At 38.4% G+C, this 14,109-nt stretch overlaps 2 pseudogenes across 2 annotated transcripts in view; both read left to right on the forward strand.

Annotated features, from left to right (window-relative positions):
- LOC145485721 (uncharacterized) overlaps positions 1-14,109 on the forward strand; it is a 65,199-nt pseudogene that overhangs the window by 45,632 nt on the left and 5,458 nt on the right. Inside the window, exons 27-31 of the transcript XR_014049217.1 lie at positions 2,994-3,107; positions 4,103-4,243; positions 5,697-5,810; positions 5,918-6,031; positions 6,742-6,851. The product of XR_014049217.1 is annotated as an uncharacterized LOC145485721 (transcript). The remainder of the gene's footprint in view (positions 1-2,993; positions 3,108-4,102; positions 4,244-5,696; positions 5,811-5,917; positions 6,032-6,741; positions 6,852-14,109) is intronic.
- On the forward strand, positions 9,261-13,931 carry LOC145484147 (uncharacterized; annotated as a pseudogene). Its single transcript, XR_014048987.1, has 3 exons — positions 9,261-9,931; positions 13,469-13,583; positions 13,731-13,931. The product of XR_014048987.1 is annotated as an uncharacterized LOC145484147 (transcript).

Genomic DNA, 14,109 nt, shown 5'->3' on the forward strand with positions numbered 1-14,109 from the left:
TGTAGTCTGTATTAAAGATTGCGTTTGAAGATGATTTAAAGCTACGCTAGCTTTGTTCCAGGCAGCAATGGTTTCAGGTGGTTCGATACATTTTTTTCTGGACCATACCTAGCATTTTCAATTGGTGTTTTACCAACCTTCTCTTGATCTGATCGATGTGAAAATTACACCAGGTTTTGAAAAAAGTTTGAAGTTTGGCTGAATGTGTTTTTTAAGGTAATCGATATTTTCATGGAAACGATGAACCAAAAAAATGAAAGTCGATAAAGCATGAATTTTGTAAGAACCAGATCTGTTATAGAAAAGCTGATGACAATTTCTGAAATTACGATGTATCGCAAGCGGAATAAGCAAGATTAAAAATTTCGGTATGTTTGACTTCAAATAAATCGCGAAAACATTTCAAACCATGCTTTTCATTTAATGAAATGAAATGGACTGAAAGAAGAACAGGTGCTCAGAATTAATTTACGTACGCATACAACTGCGATAGTTCTAAGACATTGCATATGAATAAATTATTTGAGGCATCACGAAATAAGTAAAATACAGTTAACTTCTTCGGAAATGATTATCACTTAAGAGTATATGTACAAAAAAACCGTGTGGAATATTATCGTGAGAAAATTTTGGAATCACACAAATTCAACTCGTTTCTAGACTCTCTGAAAAGACCTTCGTCTTGTTTATTCATCAGTATCCGCCGGACGAAGGACGACCTCTACCCCGCTTTGCAGCCTAACATATTCTACCCTGAAATTCATGAGGTCGACTTGTGGCAAGTCTCGCATTTCCTACGTTTTGTTTGTTTATTGTTGCTAACGAGAACCGACCGCAAGTACCCAGCTTACGTAGTCAAATTAATCGGAATACATCCATTAATGATGAAAAAATTGAGATAGAGTGTTGTGCCATCTTCCATAAGCCTTGACTGATGACGAAAATTGTGTCAAAAAGCTCAATTTATAAGAAGAATTTTAAAATCGTTTAATGTGGCCCAAAACCTACGGGTTTGTCAGCGTTTTTCAGCAGATCAGTACCACAAATTTCACTTTTCAGTTTATGCTATAAATGACAACAACTGGTTCAACAATGATTGAACAATTGTTTGTTTTATGAAAATTGAAGAAATTCTCGCGCGCTCATTGGCTAATTTTCATTGTCAATAAGCGGACAGACACATGAATTTATAATTTAATATGCGAAACGTCAACGAGCGTCAACGAGCGAGAGCGGACAATTTGTTACCGTAAAAAACAAATTGACGTCATAATAACTCTTGGTATTCGGCCATCGTAGCTTGATTAAAAATATAACACAAACAGCGCTGATAAACATTTTAATAACATGCATTTTATGAAACTTGACGTTTCAAGCTAGTCAACATACATTTTCAAAGTATCGATGGGGGTCTGGAACCTAGACAGAAAACATCTGCAGTAGAAATTTAAAAGACGAGTCAAACGGAAACTGTCTGTAAAGTGACACAATGGAAAAGCTTTCCTTAATAAAGTAAAAGCTTTTCACTGCTGACATTGACATTCAATGCTGGCTGCAACTCCTGAATAAACAAGGTCTCCTTAACCTTACAATGGAAGTCAGTTTTGTCGAAAGCCAAAATGTCAAAATGGTCCCATTTGATGTTGTGACCAGTTGTTTTAACGTGATCAGCAATAGCAGGAAAGAGATCACGTTTTGAAAGGGCCTTGAAATGTTCCGTTTTCCGGCCGTGAAGTCTTCGTTTCGTTTCCCCAATGTAAAAATCATTGCGCAACTAACGACGGAAGTCTACAGAAAGCCAACCGACACAGGACTGCTACTCCATTTCCAAGCCACGTCGACAGCAGATACAAGAAAGGCCTAGTCAACACGATGGTCAACCATGCGTATCGTTTATCTTCCACCAAACAAGGCTTTGCAAAAGAATGCAATACAGGTTACGTACCATGTTTTCAAAGCTGCGTTATCCGAAAACATTGGTCGATTCCACCATAAATAAGTTCAGCCAGGAACCAGATAAAGAAATACACACCGTGCCTTCAGCAGCCCCATCTGTTTACATAGTATTGTCCTTTAAAGATCAGCAATTAACAGATCGCGTACGTAAAGACATCTATTCCCTGAGGGCCAAGAACGATGTTAATGTAAAACCGGTCTTTACAAAAAGAAACGTGTCACAAACTTTGGGTGTCAAGGAAAATAAGTCCCCGATAGTCAACACTCAATGCGTTGTTTACTTATTTCAATGTGATTTGTGTGATGCAAATTATGTCGGCTTCACTGCCCGTCTCTTACATCAACGCATAAGTGAACACCGTTATTTAGCCATCAGGAAACACCTTGAAACAGAGCATGGCAACAACAGAACAGGCTGAACACTTTTTCAAAGTTCTGAGGAAATGTAGAAGCAAGTTTGATTGCTTGGTCTACGAGACGAGTGTCATACATAAAGGACATCAAGCCTTCTCTTAACACGCAAGCCGACTCTATTCGCGCCAAACTGTTTACGTGACACTTTCGTACATTTTTTTTTTCTTATTGTGTTTCTTACCTTGGGAATTATACCTATATAGGACCTGCAAATACCTTATGTATTGTTTCATATTTTAAATATCTTTTAGCATCGAAACGTCGTTCACTTTTTTAAGTGTGTTTTAAGAATTTTTTAGCGTTTAACTTCTTGATTAATTTTTTTTTTTTTTTTTTTTTTTGGTTTTTGTTTCTTCACAGACACCTTGCTCAAGCTTACCGTGTCATAACGGTGCAAAGTGTGTTCCCAATTACAGTGAAGACAAATACGATTGTGATTGTGTTCTCGGCTACACAGGAAGACACTGTGAAACAGGTTTATATATATGTGTATCTAATACTTTAAATTTGGCAAAAATGTTATTATGTACTTTTAGGAATGATTTTTTAGAAACAGTTAGGAGAAGTCTCATAGTGCGGTCTTTACCTCGAAAAAACTGTTTTTTTGTAATCTCTCTCTTCAGATATCAACGAATGTTCCAGTAATCCCTGTTTAAACGGAGCAACGTGCATTGACCAAGTTAACGGTTATGTTTGTAACTGCCAACCTGGATATCAGGGAGTCCATTGTCAAACTAGTAAGTTGTCATTTCAGATATCAGTTTGCATTTGTATTGTATTATGTTCCTTACTGAGAAAAATGATTTGCTGAGTGATGCTATGTACTTATCGATTTATCACATTTAATGTGAAGCCTTATAAGTGAGACTGCACTATTGTTTTAAGTTAAAAAAGTAAAATAACTCGGAATAAGGTCTATACCGTTTATTCACCGTCAAGTGAGTGACCAGTTTTTATTCCTCGCTCTTCCTCAACTGATGGAGAGGACCTGAGAAAGAGGTGTTAGAATGTGTGCCATGCGCACTGTTAACTGTAAAAGATGGCATAGCCGTTTCCAAACAACATTTAAATAAAATAAAATTAAATCACTTTATTATATAAAAACCAATGAAAAACCAGGTGAGCTGTCTCGCGAATACATGATATCTTCACGTGAAATTAACATGTTATCTTCATATATGTAAAAAGATCACCGTTGCTATGGTCACCTAATAAATGGCGCATTTCGCAGCGAAAGTGAAATGGTTTGGGATTTCATAGAACATTACATGGCCACTTGGAGATACGAAATTTCTCTTCTCGTGTTGAAGAATATTTCACTCGTTCGCTGCACTCACGCGTGAAATATTCTTCAACACTCGAAGAGAAATTTCGTATCTCCGCGCGGCCATGCAGTATCCTCTATTCATTTAAGTGCCGAAGTGTTTCGCACTGCTGTACTAATTGTGAACACTGAAATAAACAAACAAATATTGTTAATTAAACAGAAACTTGTTAAAAATCTCAACTGGCGGGAGACTCACCAGCTGGCTATTTACAAAGCGTGGAGGAGTTGAATCTGGGACCCATCTAGTGGCAGGGAGGAGGATTACAAATCCAGGGCCCTAACCATTACGTCACGCCACCGCCACCTTTGTTTCGTTTGTAGATGTCGCTCTATTAACTCATGTACGCTCAGCTGGGCATGGTGTTGAGCTTTCAGTTTTTGAATTATGATTACTTTATTATACATGTATGTTGTCATTCTATTTTCACGTAGATATCAACGAATGCTCCAGTAATCCCTGTATAAACAGAGGAACGTGTGTTGACCAGGTTAACGGATTTGTTTGTAACTGCCAACCTGGATATCACGGAGTCCATTGTCAGGCTAGTAAGTTGTCATTTCAGATGTTTTCGCATTTTTAAGAGTCAGATAATATCACTAAGAAACATGGCTGTCTGATCGAGGCCCCATTTACATGGTCCGGGGTACCCGAGACAACCCTCCTCCGGAGTTACCCTGGCCGAGGTAACGTTTAGCGTATTTCGTTGCAAAATTCAACCAGCCGTTTACCTTAGGATCGCGAACCTGTCTCGGAGGGCAAGACATCTCGGGTGGGTGAGTTGTCTCGTCTCGGCAGGCCAGGGTAAACTGGCAAGCGGGACAACTTTTCTTCATATAAGCGCGTTGGCTCGCCTAACCGGGACAACGTTCGGCGTGGCGAGTGTCACGCAATGCCCAGATTAAGGATTTAAAGCAGAAATTCGTATCAAAGAAGTGCAAAATAGACCCTTTTCATAAATGGCTGTCAATTAAATATTCTTTTGTAATTATTAAAATTAGCCCAGCTAACCTCTTTTTTGAGTTGATAATTCAAAAGAATTTTTACTCTAAACGAGGTTAGTTGGGCTAATTTAAATACATACAGAATTTTAAATTGGCAGCCATTTATGAATAGGGTCTGTAACTCGGCAAAACCCACTCTGATCGAATGACCAAGGAAAACTCGAAGAAAGAGGGATATTTGCACATTTGATTATTCATTAAGGGTTATGAATAATCATACAGGATCAACTTTGACTCGGCCTAATGGGACAACGTTTCAACATATAAACGCTCGATAAAGTTGCCTCAAGGGGAGGGTTGTCTCGGGTACCCGAGACAGTCGACCATATAACTGGGTGATGCTATGTAACGTATCGACTTATCACATTTAATATAAAGTAAATTAACGAGGAAAAAGGTCTATAAGACCGTTTATTCACCGTTTGTTCACTGTTACCAGTTTTTAGTTCTCCCTCTTCCTCAAAGATAGAGAGGACCTGAGAAAGAGCCGTTAAAATGTGTGCCCTACGCACCAGAAAAAGTTATAGCCGTTTCCAATCAACTTTTAAATAAAATTAAAGTAACTCACGTTATTTAATTGTGGAGGTGTTTAGCAGTGCTATACTAATCGTGAACACTAAAATAAGCGAACAAACATTGTAAGTTAAACAGAAACTTGTTAAAAATCCCAACTGGCGGGAAGCTGACCAGTTGGCTATTTACAAAGCGTGGAGAAATTGAATCTGGGACCACCAAACACAAATCCATCTAGTGGAAGGGAGAGGAATTAAACTCAGGATCTCGTGATTGCAAAACCAGCGTCCCAACCACTGGGTCACGCGGCCTCCTCCTAAGTCACGCCCCCGCTGCCTTTGTTTCGTTTGTAGATATCCTTTCCCAGTGTCACTCAGTTTGATTTTAAAAGCCGACGGTGGTCTTATCACACGCTGGGCTTCTGTAGCTATAAGAATCGAATGAGAGTTTATCTTTTTTATTTATTCTCGTGATTTCCACCTAGATATCAATGAATGTTCCAGTAATCCCTGTTTAAACGGAGGAACGTGTGTTGACCAAGTTAATAGATATATCTGTAACTGCCAAGATGGATACGGTGGAGTTCATTGTCAGACTAGTAAGTACTCGTTCTATTATCAAATGCATCCTTAGCTTGGCATGGTGTTGAGCTTTCAGTTTTTGAACAATGGCTACTTTATATGTTGTCATTCTAATTTCACCCAGATATCAACGAATGTTCCAGTAATCCCTGTTTAAACGGAGCAACGTGTATTGACCAAGTTAACGGATATGCTTGTAACTGCCAACCTGGATATCAGGGAGTCCATTGTCAAACTAGTAAGTTGTCAGTCATTTCAGATATAATTTTGCATTTTTAACTGTCAGATTGCATCGTATTATGTTCCTTACACTATGAAAAACGACTGACAGAGATGCTATGTAACTTATCGATTTATCGCACTTAATTAAAAGCCTTATAAGTGTGATAGCATCAATAGTTTTATTAAAGTTAAAAGTAAAATAACGAAGAACAAGGTCTATAAGACCTTTTATTCTTTTATTCGGTGACAAGTTATTAGTCCTCCTCCTTCCTCAAAGATGGAGAGAACCCTGAGAAAGGGACGTTAGAATAGGTACCATGCAGTTTTTCTTCTTTGTCGAAATGTGGCTCAGCATCTGATTTTAAAAGTGATCAAGTCACATGTTTAGCCACCGCTTCCCACTTCTTGTCCGTGATATTGTCAGGGTTAGGCAGGCGAGAATTCGTTTCTGCGTCATCCATCCAACCGGAGCGCTGTGATGATTTCTCAGATCAGGTTGCACCTGTGATTAAACTTCCTTCTTAGCTTCAACCTGATCACTCACAAAAATAACGTCAAATATTGAACGAAATTGTTGAAAATACTACGATATTCTTTGCCATTGCATCAAAGTTAACTTTGCATTTGGGAAACTCCAGCTCGCGTTGGGCCTGTGTAGCGATGAGACTGATGAGAATCGTATGAGAACTTTATATTTTTTTATTCATTCTCATGATTTTCACGCAGATATCAACGAATGTTCCAGTAATCCCTGTTTAAACGGAGGAATGTGTGTTGACCAAGTTAATAGATATGTTTGTAACTGCCAGCCTGGATACATAGGAAGTCGCTGCCAATCACAGTTATCGTGTAAGTCCATAGTACGCTGTAAAAGGGTTTATATCGAGTATCAAAATCCAGCGAGTAGATTACATTTAGCCCGTAAACTGATCATTTACATTAAGGAGGGTTTAGGTGAGGTTCAACCGATGTCCCGTTTTCAGTTGATAGCTGAGACCTAATATCTGCAAAATTTACTTTTAGCCTTACAGTCAGCATCCCAGTCCAGACCCACTGATTGCTTATACTGAAAGTAGAGAATTAAATCTATCTAATCTAGATAGATTAGAAACATCTTTTAGAAGTAGATTTTCATTCACTAGATTTTTATCTATGCAATATTTTAGATTAGATTAGATGGATTTTGTACTTTTCCCCATTTTTCTGTTATAATAGACCTTTTACAACAGACAGTGCGATGGTACAAAACCTGTGGTTGTTATTGTTATTGTCATTGTTATTGTTATTAATATTGTTGTTTTTTTTCTTACTGTTGTTTTTCGTGTTGTTGTTATTGATATGATTGTGACTGTGATTGTGGCTGTGATTGTTAATCAAGATTGGCTTATTTTCCTTACTTGTGATTTTTAGCCTCATGGCAGGAGTATACGCCTGCATGGTGTGGACACAGCAATAGGGAGTTAATACAATTTGGAGGTGGTATTACAGAGGCGGAATGCAAACAACGATGTTCAAATTGTGCGGCCATTGAGTACTGGTCTGGACCAACGAAAGTTTGTTACAAGTGTCTTGATCACACAAAGCGAACACCATTTACTAACACTAATGATGGGGCGTACCCACCTCACGTGTTTATAAGGATGTGATCCCCCATTTCGCGCTATCCGTTGCACGTCTCCTGAGAGACTGGAACCGGGTGGCGCATGGTTTGTTTTTATCATCCAAACCTAGATGGCGTCGCGTATACGCCATATTGGACAACTGATGATGAAGAGCTGTCCCTGCATGTAAACAAGATATAAATTCAAGTAGTTATTTCCGTATGGCACGCGCGCAGGTGCGAGCTTCTCGTGTAAACACCCCCTTAATTTATTCCGAAATTGAAACGCAAATACTCCATGGGTTTAAGCTTATCAGTTTAAATTTAGCTCTTAAAAATAAATTACTTCTTTCAGATGAAAGCTTGTCGTATGTTTTTAGTCGTTTCTACTGTAGGGATCAGAGGAAATTTTATTATTGAATTTGTTTTCTGTTTCATATCGTTATGTTTTAGGGCTCAGTTACCGGAAAGTATTTGCTGTCCACCATATAACTTAAAAACAAACATTTGTGAAATTCCAGGTCCTTCCAATCCAGATAATTTTCTATACGGCCCCGTGAAAACAGTCCACCAAAAGCCTTCCGACGAATATTACTTAACAAACCTTCTAAATATCATATTCTCTAACCTTTTCCTAATCTGTAACTTTGCCAAGCTTAGCTTAATTGTTTATGCTAACAGGAAATTTGGAGGTGGCTTTAGATCTAGATGTTTCAAATTTCGAACGTCATATTGAGTGATAATTTCATTTAACGAAAGCCTTTTTGCAAATTTGTTAGTAAACTTTGCCTACAAGTCAAGCTAAATTATTCACGGCATGCTAATAACGAAATTGTGAGCGGTCTAGCTCGATTTTTAATCAAGGCCTGATGTGTGGCGCAGACTTTTAGTAATTTTTTGTTTTCTTTTCAATGTCGATGAATTTCATAGGTGTTAGAATCTGGTAGTGATACTGCAGATTGAAGTAAGTTTAACAAATGATGACAACTTGGCGTTTATCTTTATCTTGGCGTTTAGCATACATACTGCCCAACATTTTCTACAGGTACTGAACCTTGCTAAAAGACAAGCTCGTACCATTTAAATTCAAACATGTCCATCCCTAAATGCATTGAGTTATTGCACTTTGTATACTCGAACTTTAAATTTTACCAGGGTTCACGATATTCTTCTTCCAAGAAGTTGTCAAAATAAACTTTCTGTAGTAACTCTTTGTCTAAGATGTGTTGTTGGTATGGTCTTAGTAAAGTTTGTAATAATCTCAGTCTGACGTTCTTATAAAGCAGGTTCTTAGAAAAAGAGTGTATTCTAAATGTATTAATACTGATCCAAGACGTTAGATGCTACCTAGAAAAAATAAAAATAGCCAAAACCAATAAACAGGTGCCATCCATTAGCTGCAAAGGAAATTTAATTATACATATTAGCATGCCATTAGTGCATATGACACGCACAGGCCGAATACCACCAGGTTCTAAGCAGAAGTCTTGGAGATGACAAATATGCTATCCGGGAAATGGAAAAAGGTAAATGGCCATAAAGAGCAAAAAAGATAAACAAATAGTGAAGAAGTCATATTTGTTAAAAAGAAAAATAATTAGCATTCTAAAAGGGACCTGCACTGACGTAAATTGACCTTAATACTGACAGCTTTAGTTTTCTATGCAGCCTGGCTCCGCCTTTAAAAGTCAGTGTATAAATTAGTAGTTACTATCGGTTTTAGTTAGAGCCCTTAGGTGACTGCCAAAAAGTCTGCGATTTTACTCCGTTGTCCTTTACAAGGCAGACTTCAAAAAGGCGATTTGCCCCGTGGCATAATTTGACTGCATCTACGTTTGCTCCACAGTAGGGTAAGGGTAACGAAGAATTGCTCGTCGTCCCGTTCTTCTCATTACCCACTACAGGCTGTGAATGGGCTACTCGTCACGATTAACAAACATACTGCAATATGGTTTGTGCTTCGCTCTCTTTCTGCTGTCTGCTGCAAGAGCCAACCAGAACGCCTTCCAACAGCTTGATGGCAGCCGTGGTTTAAAGAGAGGTGTTCATGTGCAGGGAAATCGAGTATCCTACGGCAATTTTGCAGTGGACAAGTTTCATCGTCTCCAAGTATCAGTTGGTCCATCGAGTGTTGTGAGTAATTACAGAGAATGTGCTCTGAGCTGTGTTAACACTCCGCCATGTTCTTCGTTTAATGTGGCCTCGTCTCCTCGTTCAGACGGAAAATACCGATGTGAGTTGTTAAACGAAGACAAGTACTCGGCACACCCAGGCCAGCTGATCAGTTCACAGGATTACCACCATTACAGCATTAAGGTATTTTAACAGCTCAATTTGACCATCACTCACTTTGAAATTCCTACAATCATTTATTTAGCCTGTATATAAGTGGAGGCCCAGTGGCCTCATGGTTAGTGCGCTCGTCTCCGGATCCAACGGTCCCGGTTCGAAACCTGGCCGGGAACATTGTGTTGTGATCTTAGGCAACACACTTTACTCTCACAATGCCTCTCTCCATCCAGGTGTAATTTAATGCTGGAGGTAACCGATGGAAAAGCATCCGAACTAGGGGGTAGTGGGAACATTTCTAGACAACTGAAATCGATATAAGCTCCGGCCTGATGGGCCGCCTGACTCGTATGCAGACTTTACCTACCTACGTACCTATCTACCTGATAATTGAGTCGTGGCAGGGTTTTTTGACAGCTAATTAGATAAGCTAAACTCAATGAAAAGTAGCCGATAAGTAAATTAAACACTTCTCCAGCCAGAACCGTTATTTTTTGTACGGCAAGTTAGTTCCTCAGAAGAATGTGAACCAGCCTGATAATCTGGTCCGTGTTGGAGATTACTGGTTTCGGAATATCCCCGTAGATGGTGACTGAAGAATGCAAGAGAAGTTTTCGCAGTTCAGATTTAGTATCTTTTAATGTATATGTATTACGCGTAAAAACCCATTTAAACTCGCTTGAGTCAGCGAGCTACGAGCAGCCATTGTTATTTCCTTAGGTCGGTTGACAGCACTATGGACTAAAAAAAGGGGGCGCTTTTTGTAGTCTGTATTAAAGATTGCGTTTGAAGATGATTTAAAGCTACGCTAGCTTTGTTCCAGGCAGCAATGGTTTCAGGTGGTTCGATACATTTTTTTCTGGACCATACCTAGCATTTTCAATTGGTGTTTTACCAACCTTCTCTTGATCTGATCGATGTGAAAATTACACCAGGTTTTGAAAAAAGTTTGAAGTTTGGCTGAATGTGTTTTTTAAGGTAATCGATATTTTCATGGAAACGATGAACCAAAAAAATGAAAGTCGATAAAGCATGAATTTTGTAAGAACCAGATCTGTTATAGAAAAGCTGATGACAATTTCTGAAATTACGATGTATCGCAAGCGGAATAAGCAAGATTAAAAATTTCGGTATGTTTGACTTCAAATAAATCGCGAAAACATTTCAAACCATGCTTTTCATTTAATGAAATGAAATGGACTGAAAGAAGAACAGGTGCTCAGAATTAATTTACGTACGCATACAACTGCGATAGTTCTAAGACATTGCATATGAATAAATTATTTGAGGCATCACGAAATAAGTAAAATACAGTTAACTTCTTCGGAAATGATTATCACTTAAGAGTATATGTACAAAAAAACCGTGTGGAATATTATCGTGAGAAAATTTTGGAATCACACAAATTCAACTCGTTTCTAGACTCTCTGAAAAGACCTTCGTCTTGTTTATTCATCAGTATCCGCCGGACGAAGGACGACCTCTACTCCGCTTTGCAGCCTAACATATTCTACCCTGAAATTCATGAGGTCGACTTGTGGCAAGTCTCGCATTTCCTACGTTTTGTTTGTTTATTGTTGCTAAAGAGAACCGACCGCAAGTACCCAGCTTACGTAGTCAAATTAATCGGAATACTTCCATTAATAATGAAAAAATTGAGATAGAGTGTTGTACCATCTTCCATAAGCCTTAACTGATGACGAAAATTGTGTCAAAAAGCTCAATTTATAAGAAGAATTTTAAAATCGTTTAATGTGGCCCAAAACCTACGGGTTTGTCAGCATTTTTCAGCAGATCAGTACCACAAATTTCACTTTTCAGTTTATGCTATAAATGACACCAACTGGTTCAACAATGATTGAACAAATGTTTGTTTTATAAAAATTGAAGAAATTCTCGCGCGCTCATTGGCTAATTTTCATTGTCAATAAGCGGGCAGACACATGAATTTATTATTTAATATGCGAAACGTCAACGAGCGTCAACGAGCGAGAGCGGACAATTTGTTACCGTAAAAAATAAATTGACGTCATATAAACTCTTGGTATTCGGTCATCGTAGCTTGCTTAAAAATATAACACAAACAGCAGTGATAAACATTTTAATAACATGCATTTTATGAACTTAACGTTTCAAGCTAGTCAACATACATTTTTAAAGTATCGATGGGGGTCTGGAACCTAGAGAGAAAACATCTGCAGTAGAAATTTAAAAGACGAGTCAAACGGACACTGTCTGTAAAGTGACACAATGGGAAAGCTTTCCTTAATAAAGTAAAAGCTTTTCACTGCTTTAATTGACATTCAATGCTGGCTGCAACTCCTGAATAAACAAGGTCTCCTTAACCTTACAATGGTATTCGCTTTTGTCGAAAGCCAAAATGTCAAAATGGTCCCATTTGATGTTGTGACCAGTTGTTTTAACGTGATCAGCAATAGCAGGAAAGAGATCACGTTTTGAAAGGGTCTTGAAATGTTCCGTTTTCCGGCCGTGAAGTCTTTGTTTCGTTTCCCCAATGTAAAAATCATTGCGCAACTAACGACGGAAGTCTACAGAAAGCCAACCGACACAGGACTGCTACTCCATTTCCAAAGCCACGTCGACAGCAGATACAAGAAAGGCCTAGTCAACACGATGGTCAACCATGCGTACCGTTTATCTTCCACCAAACAAGGCTTTGCAAAAGAATGCAACAAGTTACGTACCATGTTTTCAAAGCTGCGCTATCCGAAAACATTGGTCTTTCCACCATAAATAAGTTCAGCCAGGAACCAGATAAAGAAATACACACCGTGCCTTCAGCAGCCCCATCTGTTTACATAGTATTGTCCTTTAAAGATCAGCAATTAACAGATCGCGTACGTAAAGACATCTATTCCCTGAGGGCCAAGAACGATGTTAATGTAAAACCGGTCTTTACAAAAAGAAACATGTCACAAACTTTGGGTGTCAAGGAAAATAAGTCCCCGATCGTCAACACTCAATGCGTTGTATACTTATTTCAATGTGATTTGTGTGATGCAAATTATGTGGGCTTCACTGCCTGTCTCTTAAATCAACGCATAAGTGAACACCGTTATTTAGCCATCAGGAAACACCTTTAAACAGAGCATGGCAACAACAGAACAGGCTGAACACCTTTTCAAAGTTCTGAGGAAACGTAACAGCAAGTTTGATTGCTTGGTCTACGAGACGAGTGTCATACATAAAGGACATCAAGCCTTCTCTTAACACGCAAGCCGACTCCATTTGCGCCAAACTGTTTACGCGACACTTTCGTAGATTTTTTTTTTACTTATTGTGTTTCTTACCTTGGGAATTATACCCATAGGACCTGCAAATATCTTACGGATTGTTTTATATTTTATATATTTTTCATTACACCTTATACTTTTTCACTTTTTAACTTGATAATGGCGTAACGTAGTGCCGAAACGTCGTTCACTTTTTTAAATGTGTTATAAAAATCTTTCCGCGTTTAACTTCTTGACTGATTATTATTATTATTATTATCATTATTATTGTTATCATTATTACTATTATTATTATTTTTTTCTTTCACAGACACCTTGCCCAAGCTTACCGTGTCAAAACGATGCAAATTGTGTTCCCAGTTACAGCGAAGGCAAATACCAATGTGATTGTGTTCCCGGCTATACAGGAAGACACTGTGAAACAGGTTTATATGTGTATATCTAATACTTTAAATTTGGCAAAAATGTTGTTATGTACTTCTTAGGAATGATGTTTTAGAAACAGTTAGGAGAAGCCTCATATTGCAGTCTTTACCTCGAAAAAATTGTTTTTTTGAAATATCTCTCTTCAGATATCAACGAATGTTCCAGTAATCCCTGTTTAAACGGAGGAACGTGTGTTGTTGTTGTATCTCTGCAACTGTCAGACTGACTTCACAGGAGTCCACTGTGCTGGTAAGTACTCCATTCAAGTTCAAATGTTCAATCAACATGACAAATCACTTATTTATATTGCATGCCATGGAATCAGCTCGTACTAAGGGTCCCCCTGTTACGCGGCATTGGATGGCCGACGGACCCGGGCCGGCGGACTTGGCCAGGCTTTTGTACATTATGCTATCATTTTTTCGAGCATTTTAGTGAAGCAAAAGCATTAAGCATTATTCAAGCATTGTAGTGGCATTTTCTCTGAAAATTTACGAAGACTTAACTCAAGATTAACAAACATTT

This window comes from Orbicella franksi, chromosome 4 (genome assembly GCF_964199315.1).
Source record: "Orbicella franksi chromosome 4, jaOrbFran1.1, whole genome shotgun sequence".
Classification (NCBI taxonomy): domain Eukaryota; kingdom Metazoa; phylum Cnidaria; class Anthozoa; order Scleractinia; family Merulinidae; genus Orbicella; species Orbicella franksi.